General features: G+C 40.4%; 1 non-coding gene across 1 annotated transcript; it reads left to right on the plus strand.

The window, feature by feature from the left end:
* The first annotated feature begins 2,609 nt into the window (after positions 1-2,609).
* Positions 2,610-2,681, plus strand: TRNAC-ACA. The gene has a single exon. It is a non-coding gene; the product is annotated as a tRNA-Cys (tRNA).
* The last annotated feature ends 8,787 nt before the right edge of the window (positions 2,682-11,468 follow it).

The raw sequence follows: 11,468 nt of genomic DNA on the forward strand, positions 1-11,468 counted from the left end.
ATACTTGTAACTATGTGAGCTGTTATTAATGTTTAAAGTGTAGTCACCAAAGGCAGGAGTGCTGTGTGACTCCTGATACAGTGCTCCTGCAATTGTACCTTCCCTTACCAGGAGAGCTAGAGCCTCTTGAAAGTCTTTTCTTTGGAGGTATGTGTCTCCTTTTTCTTAACTCTGCAAAGCAACTTCTTCCTTGACCCACTTCTCTCTAGGCTATATTGACTGGCACTGGGGCTAGAGACTAGAGTCCTGGCTTCTTGGAGTTGGAAAGTCTTTTTTTTTTTTTTTTTGGTCATGCCTGTCTTGCTATTTTATTTATTTATTTATTTTTGAAAGAGTCTTAAAGGACCACTGACTTAGGGATTTTCAAAGCCTACAATGTGGATACGCTTCAAATCAGCATCATGTAGGGGAGCTTATTAAAATACAGATAGCACAGAGCCCTCCTACAGAGAATCTTTTTCAGGAGGCCTGGAGTGGGACTTGAGAATCTAGGCTTTTGACCAGTGGCCCACATGATTCTGGTCCTCTGCACCTTCTCCCTCATGTCTGCAAACATGGAATTCCCTAGAAGGCACCAATCACAGGGATGGAGAGGCAGATTGATAGGCAAGTATCCTCTGCTTATGGAAAGTTTTGTCCCTGACTAAGCCCATTTCCTCTGCCTCCCGTACCCTGCTGACATTACTAGATCTGACCTTTGAAGCTACAGTGCAGAAAACCAGATTTCTCCATTATTCCCGTGTCACCAGTAGTGATAGCCATGTTTCTTAAAACTGAAAATATCTCCTGTCTCCTCCCTAATTCTTTCCATGCTTCGCTTCTCCAGACTGAGCAACCTTACCACCCTCTGTGTAACTAATTGGCTTAGAGATATTGCAGCCTCACTGGGGGCCAAGCAAACTGAGCATTTGCCTTCAGTTTTCTTTGCTTTTCTAGGCATGGCAGAGCAGCAGTAGATGGCAGCTGTGTCCCAAAGTGTTCCCATTCTCTTTCCCTTCCTCCCTTATTTCTACTCCCCCTCTGGTTCTATCCAGGAGTGACAGGCGTTATGGGAACACTGTTATTACTTCAAGTCCCCTCAAAAGAACATGTGGAACTCTGCTGCATACACTTCCTACAGAGGGCATATTAGTTTTGCTTGGTAAGCACGCCCTAATTGGGGTCCCAGAGGGAAATTCTAATACCAGTACAGAAAATGAAGAACACCAACAGATGGGGTGAGAAGCGTGATGGGGAGGGTGGCAACCAGGATTGCATGTCTTCTGGAATCTGTAACAACCATAAGACAGGCTAAATCTGAGGGAAACACCCCAGCCCCCAGTGGAAAGATAAGATCAGGTGGCAGAATGAAGTGTAATAGTTCTTCACAATATTTACACAGTGAGTCTCTGCCCACTCAGGGATTTCTTTGCAGAATTTGAAATCAGCCACTGTGGACCTGCTGTTTTTTGTTTTGTGTCTTTTGAGGGTTTTTTCTAGAGGAGTGGGTACGCAGGGGGAGGGTACTTTACTCCTAGGTTTCTTGTGAGACACATAAACTCAAGTCATAAGGCCCAAACTCAATAATCTCCAGCTTGTGGGCTGCAGACTCCTTATTGCAACTAGTCTGGGAATCCACACACTTGGTATTCCTTACTTTCATGGTTGGATAATCTAAACTTTTTGAGATACATTTTTGAGTCCCTTCTTTTAGAAACTTCTTGGAGGTCTCAGTTTTTAGTTTTTCATTTTCTCTATCTACAATTATTTGCTTGATGATATGTCATCCCCTAAAAGCTATGACAAAGTTAGACAGCATATTAAAAAGCAGAGATATTACTTTGCCAACAAAGGTCCGTCTAGTCAAAGTTATGGTTTTTCTAGTAGTCATGTATGGATGTGAGAGTTGGACAATAAAGAAAGCTGAGCACTGAAGAACTGATGCTTTTAAACTGTGGTGTTGGAGAAGACTCTTGAGAGTCCCTTGGACAGCAAGGAGATCAAACCAATCCATCCTAAAGAAAATCAGTCCTGAATATTCATTGGAGGGACTGATGCTGAAGCTGAAACTCTGATACTTTGGCCATCTGATATGAAGAACTGACTCATTGGAAAAAGACCCTGATGCTGGGAAAGATTGAAGGCAGGAGGAAAAGGGGATGGCAGAGGATGAGATGGTTGGATGGCATCACCAACTTAATGGACATGAGTTTGAGTAACCTCTGGGAGGTGGTAATGGCCAGGGAAGCCTGGCATGCTGCAGTCCATGGGGTTGCAAAGAGTTGGACACAACTGAGTGATTGAACTGAACTGATGTCATCCCCTAGCTTTACTATCTTAATCCATTCCCCCAACTCTACTCCCAAACCCTCTGCATCTACAGCCTTCTCCATCTTAAAACCTTCAAGTCATTCTTGACATGCCCCTTCCTCTCACATCCTACATGCATCTGTTGGTAAATTCTCTTAGTTCTACTTTCAAAACACTATCTATTCGGAATCCAATTAAACTTCTTCCTACTGCTATACTCCAAGTTGAAGCCAATATCGATTTCTCTCCTGGATTTCTGCAAAAGTTTCCTAACAGTTCTCCCTTTTGTCACTCTTCCCATTTAAAGTCTGTTCTTAACTTCCCTGGTGGCTCAGATGGTAAAGCATCTGCCTACAATGCAGGAGACCCAGGTTCAATCCCTGGGTAGGGAAGATCTCCTGGAGAAGGAAATGGCAACCTACTCCAGTATTCTTGCCCGGAAAATGCCTTGGATGGAGGAATCTGGTAGGCTACAGTCCATGGGGTCGCAAAGAGTTGGACACGACTGAGCGACTTCACTTTCCTTTAATTTTTTCCTTTCCTTAACAACAAGGTGATGTTTTCTTTTAATTGAAAATTTTTATTGAAATAATCATAGGTTCAGATGCAGTTATAAGAAGTAATTCAGACAGCCCCACTGAGACTTTGTTCAATTCCCCAAATGGTAACATTTTGCAAATCTATACAGTGTAACATCACAACCAGGATATTGGCATGAAATTCACGGATTTTATTCTGTTTATCCTAGTTTTTTTGTATTTGTGTGTGTGTATCAAGTCCTATACACTGTTGTTACTTATTCAGGTTCATGTACCCACCACCATAGTCAAGATATAGAACATATCCACAAAGATTCTTTGTGTTGCACTTTTACAGCCATACCCAGGTCCCTTCCTTGCTACTCCCCTCCTTGAACCCTGACAACCATTAACTAGCCCTTAATTTCTAAAATGTTCTTTCAAAAATGATATACAAAGAGAATTACACAGAATGTAGACTTTTGGGGTTGGATTTTTTGTCGTTGTTGTTGTTGTTGTTTTTACTTAACAAAATTCTCTAAGTTGTGTTTATCAATAGTTCATTCCTTTTATTGCTGAGTAATATTCCATGGAGTATTAATTTGCTAGATCTTCAGCAAAGCATCACAAACTGTGCAGCTTAAAATGAAAAGAATTTATTGTCTCACAGTTCTGGAGGCAAGATGTTCAAAATCAAGGTATTGGCGGGGCCATGATCCTTATGAGAGTCTGACTTGGTAGAACTTTTCATTGTCTCCTCCTGGCTCCTGGTGGTGGCCATTAATCTTTGGCTTGTAGCTGCATCAGTCCCATATACCTGCATCATCACCTGGCCATATTGACATCACCTTGCCTCTGTGAGCATCTGTTTCTGGGTCCAAACTTACCCCTTTTGTTTTGTGAAGTGGTGGATGGCAAGGGGAGATGAAGATTAGAGCTAGAGCTTTCACGTCTAGATGATGTTCCTCAGCAGTATGGTGGGGATTCTCTGGGTCAGAGGACTCTTAAGAACACTTTTAGGTGGCTTGGGGGCTTTTATCTAATCTGTGGCTAGTAGATGTTGGGTATAGTTTTCTGAGCTATGCAAGGCTGGCAGACTCTAAATGGCTAAAAATCTGGTTGTATAAAAATTAGAGCTTGGTGCCGATGAGCTTTTGATTGAATGAGTGCTGGCCTGCTTTGAAGAAATAAACAACATAGGATCAATATACCAAGGCCATCTTTGACACATTTATATAACACAGGGTCATTTGGGAACTCTGTATTTAACATGTTGAGGAACTACTAAACAGTTTTCCAGAGTATACCATTTTACATCCCCATCAGTAGTGTATGTCACCCAATTTCCCTGTATCCTTGCCAGGATTTGGTGTTGTCACTGTTTTTAATTTTAGTCATTCTGATAGGTGTGTAGTGTTATTTCACTGTAGTTTATTTTGCATTTCCCTGACAGCTAATGACATTGACTGTCTCTTCATGTACTTATTTACCACCTATGAATCCACCTCTGTGAAACATCTGTTCATGTATTTTGCCTGTTTTCTAATTAGATTTTTTTAACTGTTGAATTTTGAGAGTTATAGACTCACAATATTTGTCCTTTGATGGATATATAGTTTGCAAATATTTTCTCCCAACTTGCAGCTTGTTGATTCATCCTCTAAACAGAGTCTTGTGCAGAGCAAAAGTTATCTATTTTGATGAAGTCTAGTCTATCAGTTTTTCCTTTAATAGATCACATTTTTGGTGTCAAGTGTAATAAATCTTAGCTTAGCCCTGGACCCTGAAGATTCTATCTTACTTTTTATAGAAAGTTTTATAGTTTTATGTTTTACATTTAAGTCCATTGTTGGGAAAACAGTCACTGCATGATGTCTCCCTCCCCAGGCTTGCCCACTCAGAGCCTTGAACCTGGAACACTTTCTAATCAAAAGATAAGAAACTCTCACAGCCTGTGCCATTCTTATAGCCTTGTGTGGGAAAACCTTTCCATGTTTCAGACTCAGTGTGACTCTTTTTTTCTTCTTAAGTCTATGCCCCATTGCTGTAACTGTCTTTTGAGGGGGCATATTGACTCATATCTCTGCCTGAGACTCCTGGACACTCACAGGCAACTCTGTCTCAGTTTTTGTGGGGACACTGCTCTTTTCTCCTGGGTCCTGATGCACATAAGGTTTTGTTTGTGCCCTCCAAGAGTCTATTTCCCCAATTCTGTGGAAGTTCTGTTGTCAAATCCCACTGGCCTCCAAAGTCAAATTCCCTGGGGGTTCTCAGTCCCTTTGCCGGATCCTCAGGTTGGGACATCTGTTGTGGGTGCTAGAACTTTCTTAACAGTGTGAGGATTTCTTTGGTATAATTGTTTTGCAGTTTGTGGGTCATCTGCTCGGTGACTCTATCGTGGGGCTAAAGGCAACCTCTTTCAAGAAGATTTATGCCACATGCCGCATGTCCCAGGTCTGCTGCAGCCAGAGCCCCTGACCCCACGGCACGCCACTGCTGACCCATGTCTCCACAGGAGACTCACACACAAAGGTAGATCTGGCTCAGTCTCTGTGGGGTCTCTGGGTCCTGGTGTGCAGATTTTGTTTGAGCCATCTGAGCATCTCTGGTTGGTGTGGGGTTTGATTCTAAACCCCATTTCACCCCTCTTACCATCTCATTGGGGCTTATCCTTTGCCATTGGAGGTGGGATTCAATGTTCTCCTGTGGATGGTTGTTCAGCAGTGAGTTGCAGTTTTGGAGTTCTCGCAAGAGAAGACGAGCGCATGTCCTTCTATTCTGCCATCTTAAGCATTACCAGATAGACAACACCAATATTAGACTGATGATATTCTTTGCAGCTGAAGATGGAGAAACTCCATAGAGTCAGAAAAAACAAGACTGGGAACTGACTGTGGCTCAGATCGTGAACTCCTCATTGCAAAATTCAGACTTAATTTGAAGAAAGTAGGGAAAACCACTAGTTTTCCATTAAAACCATTCAAGTATGACCTAAATGAAATCCCTTACAATTATACAATGGAAGTGACAAATAGATTCAAGGGATTAGATCTGATAGACAGAGTGCCTGAAGAACTATGGATGGAGGTTTGTGATATTGTACAGGAGGCAGTGATCAAGACCATCCCCAAGAAAAAGAAATGCAAAAAGGCAAAATGGCTGTCTGAGAAAGCCTTACAAATAGCTGAGAAAAAAGAGAAACTAAAGGCAAAGCAGAAAAGGAAAGATATACCCATCTGAATGTAGAGTTCCAAAGAATAGCAAGGAGAGATAAGAAAGCCTTCCTCAGTGGTCAGTGCAAAGAAATAGAGGAAAACAATAGAATGGGAAAAACCAGAGACTATTCAAGAAAATTAGAGATACCAAGGGAACCAATAAAGGACAGAATAAATACCAATAAAGGACAGAAATGATATGGACCTAACAGAAGCAGAAGATATTAAGAAAAGGTGGCAAAAATACACAGAAGAGCTACACAAAAAAGATCTTCACCACCCAGATAACCACGATGTTGTGATCACTCACCTAGAGCCAGACATCCTGGAATGTGAAGTCAAGTAAGCCTTAGGAAGCATCACTATGAACAAAGCTAGTGGAGGTGATGGAATTTCACTTGAGCTATTTCAAATCCTAAAAGATGATGCTGTGTAAGTGCTGCACTCAATATGCCAGCCATTTTGGAAAACTCAGCAGTGGCCACAGGACTGGAAAAGGTCAGTTTTCATTTCAATTCCAAAGAAAGGCAGTGCCAAAGAATGCTCAAACTACCGCACAATTGCACTCATCTCACACACTAGCAAAGTAGTGCTCAAAGTTCTCCAACCCAGGCTTCAACAGTACATGAACCAAAACTTTCAGATGTTCAAGCTGGATTTAGAAAAGGCAGAGGAACCAGTGATCAAATTGCCAACATCTGCTGGATCATCAAAAAAGCAAGAGAGTTCCAGAAAAACATCTATTTCTGCTTTATTGACTCTGTGGATCACAACAAACTGGAAAATTCTTCAAGAGATGGGAATACAAGATCACTTTATCTGCCTGCTGAGAAATCTGTATTCAGGTCAAGAAGTAGCAGTTAGAACCGGACATGGAACAATGGGCTGGTTCCAAATAGGAAAAGGAGTACGTCAAGGCTGTATATTGTCACCCTGCTTATTTAACTGATATGCAGAGTACATCATGAGAAATGCCAGGCTGGATGAAACACAAACTAGAATCAAGATTACCAGAAGAAATTTCAATAACTTCATATATGCAGATGACACTACCCTTATGGCAGAAAGTGAAGAGAAACTAAAGAGCCTCTTGATAAAAGTGAAAGAGGAGAGTGAAAAAGCTGGCTTAAAACTCAACATTCAAAAAACAAAGATCAGAGCATCTGTTAGGGAAATTAAATAAATAGTCTTGTTTAGGCTTCAGAGACAAAGCAGAGCAGGCCTCTGACCTTGCTTCTAACCTGCCTGGACACTGCCTTGACTGGGAGTGACTGGGAGTGACTGCCAGTTGTGAGTGCAAGACTTGAAGCACCATAGATATGGTGGGGGAGGAATCTTGAGATTGTTGTGCCCCTGAAGGTGGCCTGGCCAACCAAGCCTCAGGCTTAGCAACACTCCAAGTTTTATAAGACAAAATCAGCATTAACATGAAACCAGGCTTGCAATTTGGTCACAGATTGATGATGATATCAGTTTGTGTCCATCCTGGGTTTTTAAATGGAACCAGAATTGCAGTTATTGAAGTCTCACCCATCTAGCAGGCGCACTGCCTAGGACCTTTGCCCAATTGAGACTCCAGATGTGCTATGACATGGGACTTCCTAATTAAGTCTGGATATTGGTCAAAACCCAATTTGGTGATGTACTCTCTGCTCTTTCTATTTCTTTCTTTTTCTTTTAATGTTAGTATATTGAAAGTAAGCTAGATAATCCTTTAAAATATCTGTATTATTTATTTGTATATAATGAGTAGCTTATTTTGTTAACAAGTCCTTTGAACCTGAGACAAAAGTGAATACTTTTGGCAACTCTTCATAGCAAAGTTAGGGAAACAATGTAAACAATGACAGATTTTATTTTCTTGGGTTCCAAAATCATTGCAGATGGTGACTGCAGCCATGAAAGTAAAAGACGCTTGCTCCTTGGAAGAAATGCTATGACAAACCTAGACAGCATATTAAAAAGCAGAGATATCACTTTGCCAACAAAAATCCATCTAGTCAAACTACGGTTTTTCCAATAATCATGTATCTCTGTGAGAGCTGGACCATAAAGAAAGCTGAGCACCAAAGAATTGATGCTTTTGAACTGTGGTGTTGGAGAAGACTCTTGAGAGTTCCTTGGACTGCAAGGAGGTCAAAACAATCAATCCTAAAGGAAATCAGCCCTGAATATTCATTGGAAGGACTGATGCTGAACTGAAATTCCAATACTTTGGCCACCTGATGCGAAGAACTGACTGATTGGAAAAGACCCAGATGCTGGGAAAGACTGATGGCAGGAGAAGAAGGGGATGACAGAGGATGAGGTGGTTGGATGGCATCACCAACACGATGGACATGAGTGCGATCAAGCTCCGGGAGTTGATGATGGACAGGGCAGCTGCAGTCCATGGGCTTGAACTGAACTGAACTGAAGGGGCATGAGGGGTGTGTGTAGGCCAATTTCCCTGCTGTGGTTGCTGGGAGAGACTAATACCCACTACTAGAGTTGGTCTTGCTCCTACTTCTCTAGGTATGCAAATTGTTCCATTCAGTGCTCGAGTATATTTTGTTTTTCTTGAAGTTTCCAATACCAAGAGCCTGGTGGTTGATATAGTTACAATCTTTGCTTTTTTTTGGTAAGGTGTGAGGTTTATTGAAGGTTGTTTGTTTGTTTGGGCCTATGAATGCCCAGTGACTCCAGCATCATTCATTGAAAAGTTTATCCTTTCTCCATGGAAACATTTTGGAAATTTTGTCAAAAATCAGTTGGACATATTTGGGTGGATCTATTTATAAGTTTTCTATTCTGTTCCCTTGATCTATGTGTCTATCCCTCTGCCAATGCCACACAGTCTTAATTGCTGTAGCAGTAATGTTGAGTAGAGTGATTCCTCCCACTTTGTTTTTCTTTGTCAAGATTGTTTTAGCTATTCTAGAGCTTACACCTTTCCATAAAATTTTATAATAAGTTTAAGTCTATATAAAACCTTCTGTGGATTTTTATAAGAATTGCTTTAAACCTATAAGTCATTTTGGGTAGAACTGACATTTTTACTGTAGTGAGTCTTTAATCCATGAGTACAGTCTTTTAAAAATTAGGTTCATTAGCATTTTGTTATTTTCAACATACAGATGCTGTACAAGTTAAGTGCCAACAAAAATATTTCATTTCCTTGGAGTGCCTGCCAGTGGTATTGTGTTTCTAATTTCAGTTTCTGCATGTTCATTGTTACTATATAAAAGTACAATTGATTTTTGTGTGTTGATCTTGTATCCCACGACTTTGCTGAACTACCTATCAGTTCCAGGAGTTTTAAAAATAGATTCCCTTGGATTTCTACTTAGACCATCATGTCATCTGCAAATAAGGACAGTTTTATTTCTTCCTTCCTAATCTGTAGGCCTCTTATTCCTTTTCCTTGCCTTAATGGCAGTGGCTACAACTTCCAGTATTATGTTGGATAAGAGTGTGAGTGTACATATCCTTGTCCTGTTCTTGACCTTAGAGGGAAGCATTCAGTCTTTCATTATTAAGTTTAGTTAGCTGTAGGTTTTTTGAAAATGCTCTTTAGCATATGCTCATATCACAAAGATTTATACTGTGTTCATGGATTCAGTTCAGTTCAGTCTCTCAGTCGTGTCCGACTCTTTGCAACTCGATGGACTGCAGCACATCAGGCTTCCCTGTCCATCACCAACTCCTGGAGGTTACTCAAACTCATGTCCGTCAAGTTTGTGATGCCATCCAACCATCTCATCCTCTGTCATCTCCTTCTCCTCCCGCCTTCAGTCTTTCCCAGCATCAGGGTTTTTTCCAATCAGTCAGTTCTTCTCATCAGGTGGCCAAAGTATTGGAGCTTCAACTTCAGCATCAATCCTTCCAATGGTTTCCCTTAGGATGGACTGGTTGGATCTGCTTGCTGTCCAAGGGACTCTCAAGAGTCTTCTCCAACTCCACAGTTCAAAAGCATTAATTCTTTGGCACTCAGCTTTCTTTATAGTCCAACTCTCACATCCATACATGACTACTGGAAAAACCATAGCTTTGACTAGATGGACCTTTGTTGGTGAAATTATGTCTCTGCTTTTAAATATGCTGTCTAGGTTTTTCATGGATTAGAAGACCACAATTAGAAGTGTAAACATAGTAAATGCATCATATGTGCCCCAAATGATCTATAGGTTAATTGCTCTCTATATATTCCTATCTTTCTAAGAGTTTCTTTTAAAATAATTAATGGGTGTAATATTTTGTCAAGTGCCTTTTAGGCATTAACATATATAATCATATGCCTTTTCTTCTTTAGCCTATTGACATGGTGAGTTATATTATTTGATTTTCAAATATTGAACTAGCCTCAAATGCCTGGAATAAATCTCACTTGCTATTGGTGTATAAACCTTTTATTAAGGAAATGGCAATCCACTCCAGTGTTCTTGCCTGGAGAATCCCAGGGACAGGGGAGCCTGGTGGGCTGCCATCTATGGGGTCACACAGAGTCGGAGACGACTGAAGCGACTTAGCAGCAGTAACAGCAGCAGATTCAGTTTGCTAATATAATGTTCAGGATTTTTATATCAAGGTTCATCAGAGATATTTTTCTTTTTTCTTTTGATATTGTCTTTGCATGGTTTTTGGTATCAGGGTAATACTGGCTTCATAGAATGAGTTGGAAGAATTCCTATTTTTTGGAAGAAATTGTGTAAAGTCAATGTTAATTCTTCTTTAAATGTTTAGTAGGAGAGTTTTTTGTTTTTGTTTTTGTTTTTTGTTTTTTTGCTGGGGAGGAGGTTTTAAATTATGGATTCAGTTTGATAATTATAGGTATATTCAAATTGCATATTTCAACTTGGTTTGATAGTTTACATTTTTTGGGGAGTTGATCCATTTCATCTAAGTTGTTCTCTGTTTTATTCTGGATACTGGTAATTTTCACCTTTTCTTTTTTAGTTTTGTTAATCATTGTCAATTTTATTGGTCTTTTCAAAGAAACAGCCTTTTGTTTCATTGATTTTCTGCATTGTTTTCTTATTTTTAAATTCATTGATTTCTCTTTTTGTGCTTATTATTTAATTTCTTCTTGCTTTGTATTCATTTTATATTTCTAGTTTCTTGAGGTAGGAACTTAGACTATTGATTTAAGATATTTCCTTATTACTTTGGCCACCTGATGTGAAGAACTGACTCATTGGAAAAGACCCTGATGCTGGGAAAGATTGAAGGCAGGAAGAGAAGGGGATGATAGAGGATGAGATGGTTGGATGGCATCAGCGACTTGATGGATATGAGTTTGAGCAAACTCCAGGAGTTGGTGATGGACAGGGAGGCCTGGCATGCTGCAGTCCATGGGGTCACAAAGAGTCAGACATGACTGAGTGACTGAACGGAGCTAAACTGACTTATTACTAATGGAAGCAGTTAGTGTTAGACGTTTCTTTCTCAGCACTTCTTTAACTGCTTA

The sequence above is a fragment of the Capra hircus genome, assembly GCF_001704415.2.
Source record: "Capra hircus breed San Clemente chromosome X unlocalized genomic scaffold, ASM170441v1, whole genome shotgun sequence".
NCBI classification, from domain to species: domain Eukaryota; kingdom Metazoa; phylum Chordata; class Mammalia; order Artiodactyla; family Bovidae; genus Capra; species Capra hircus.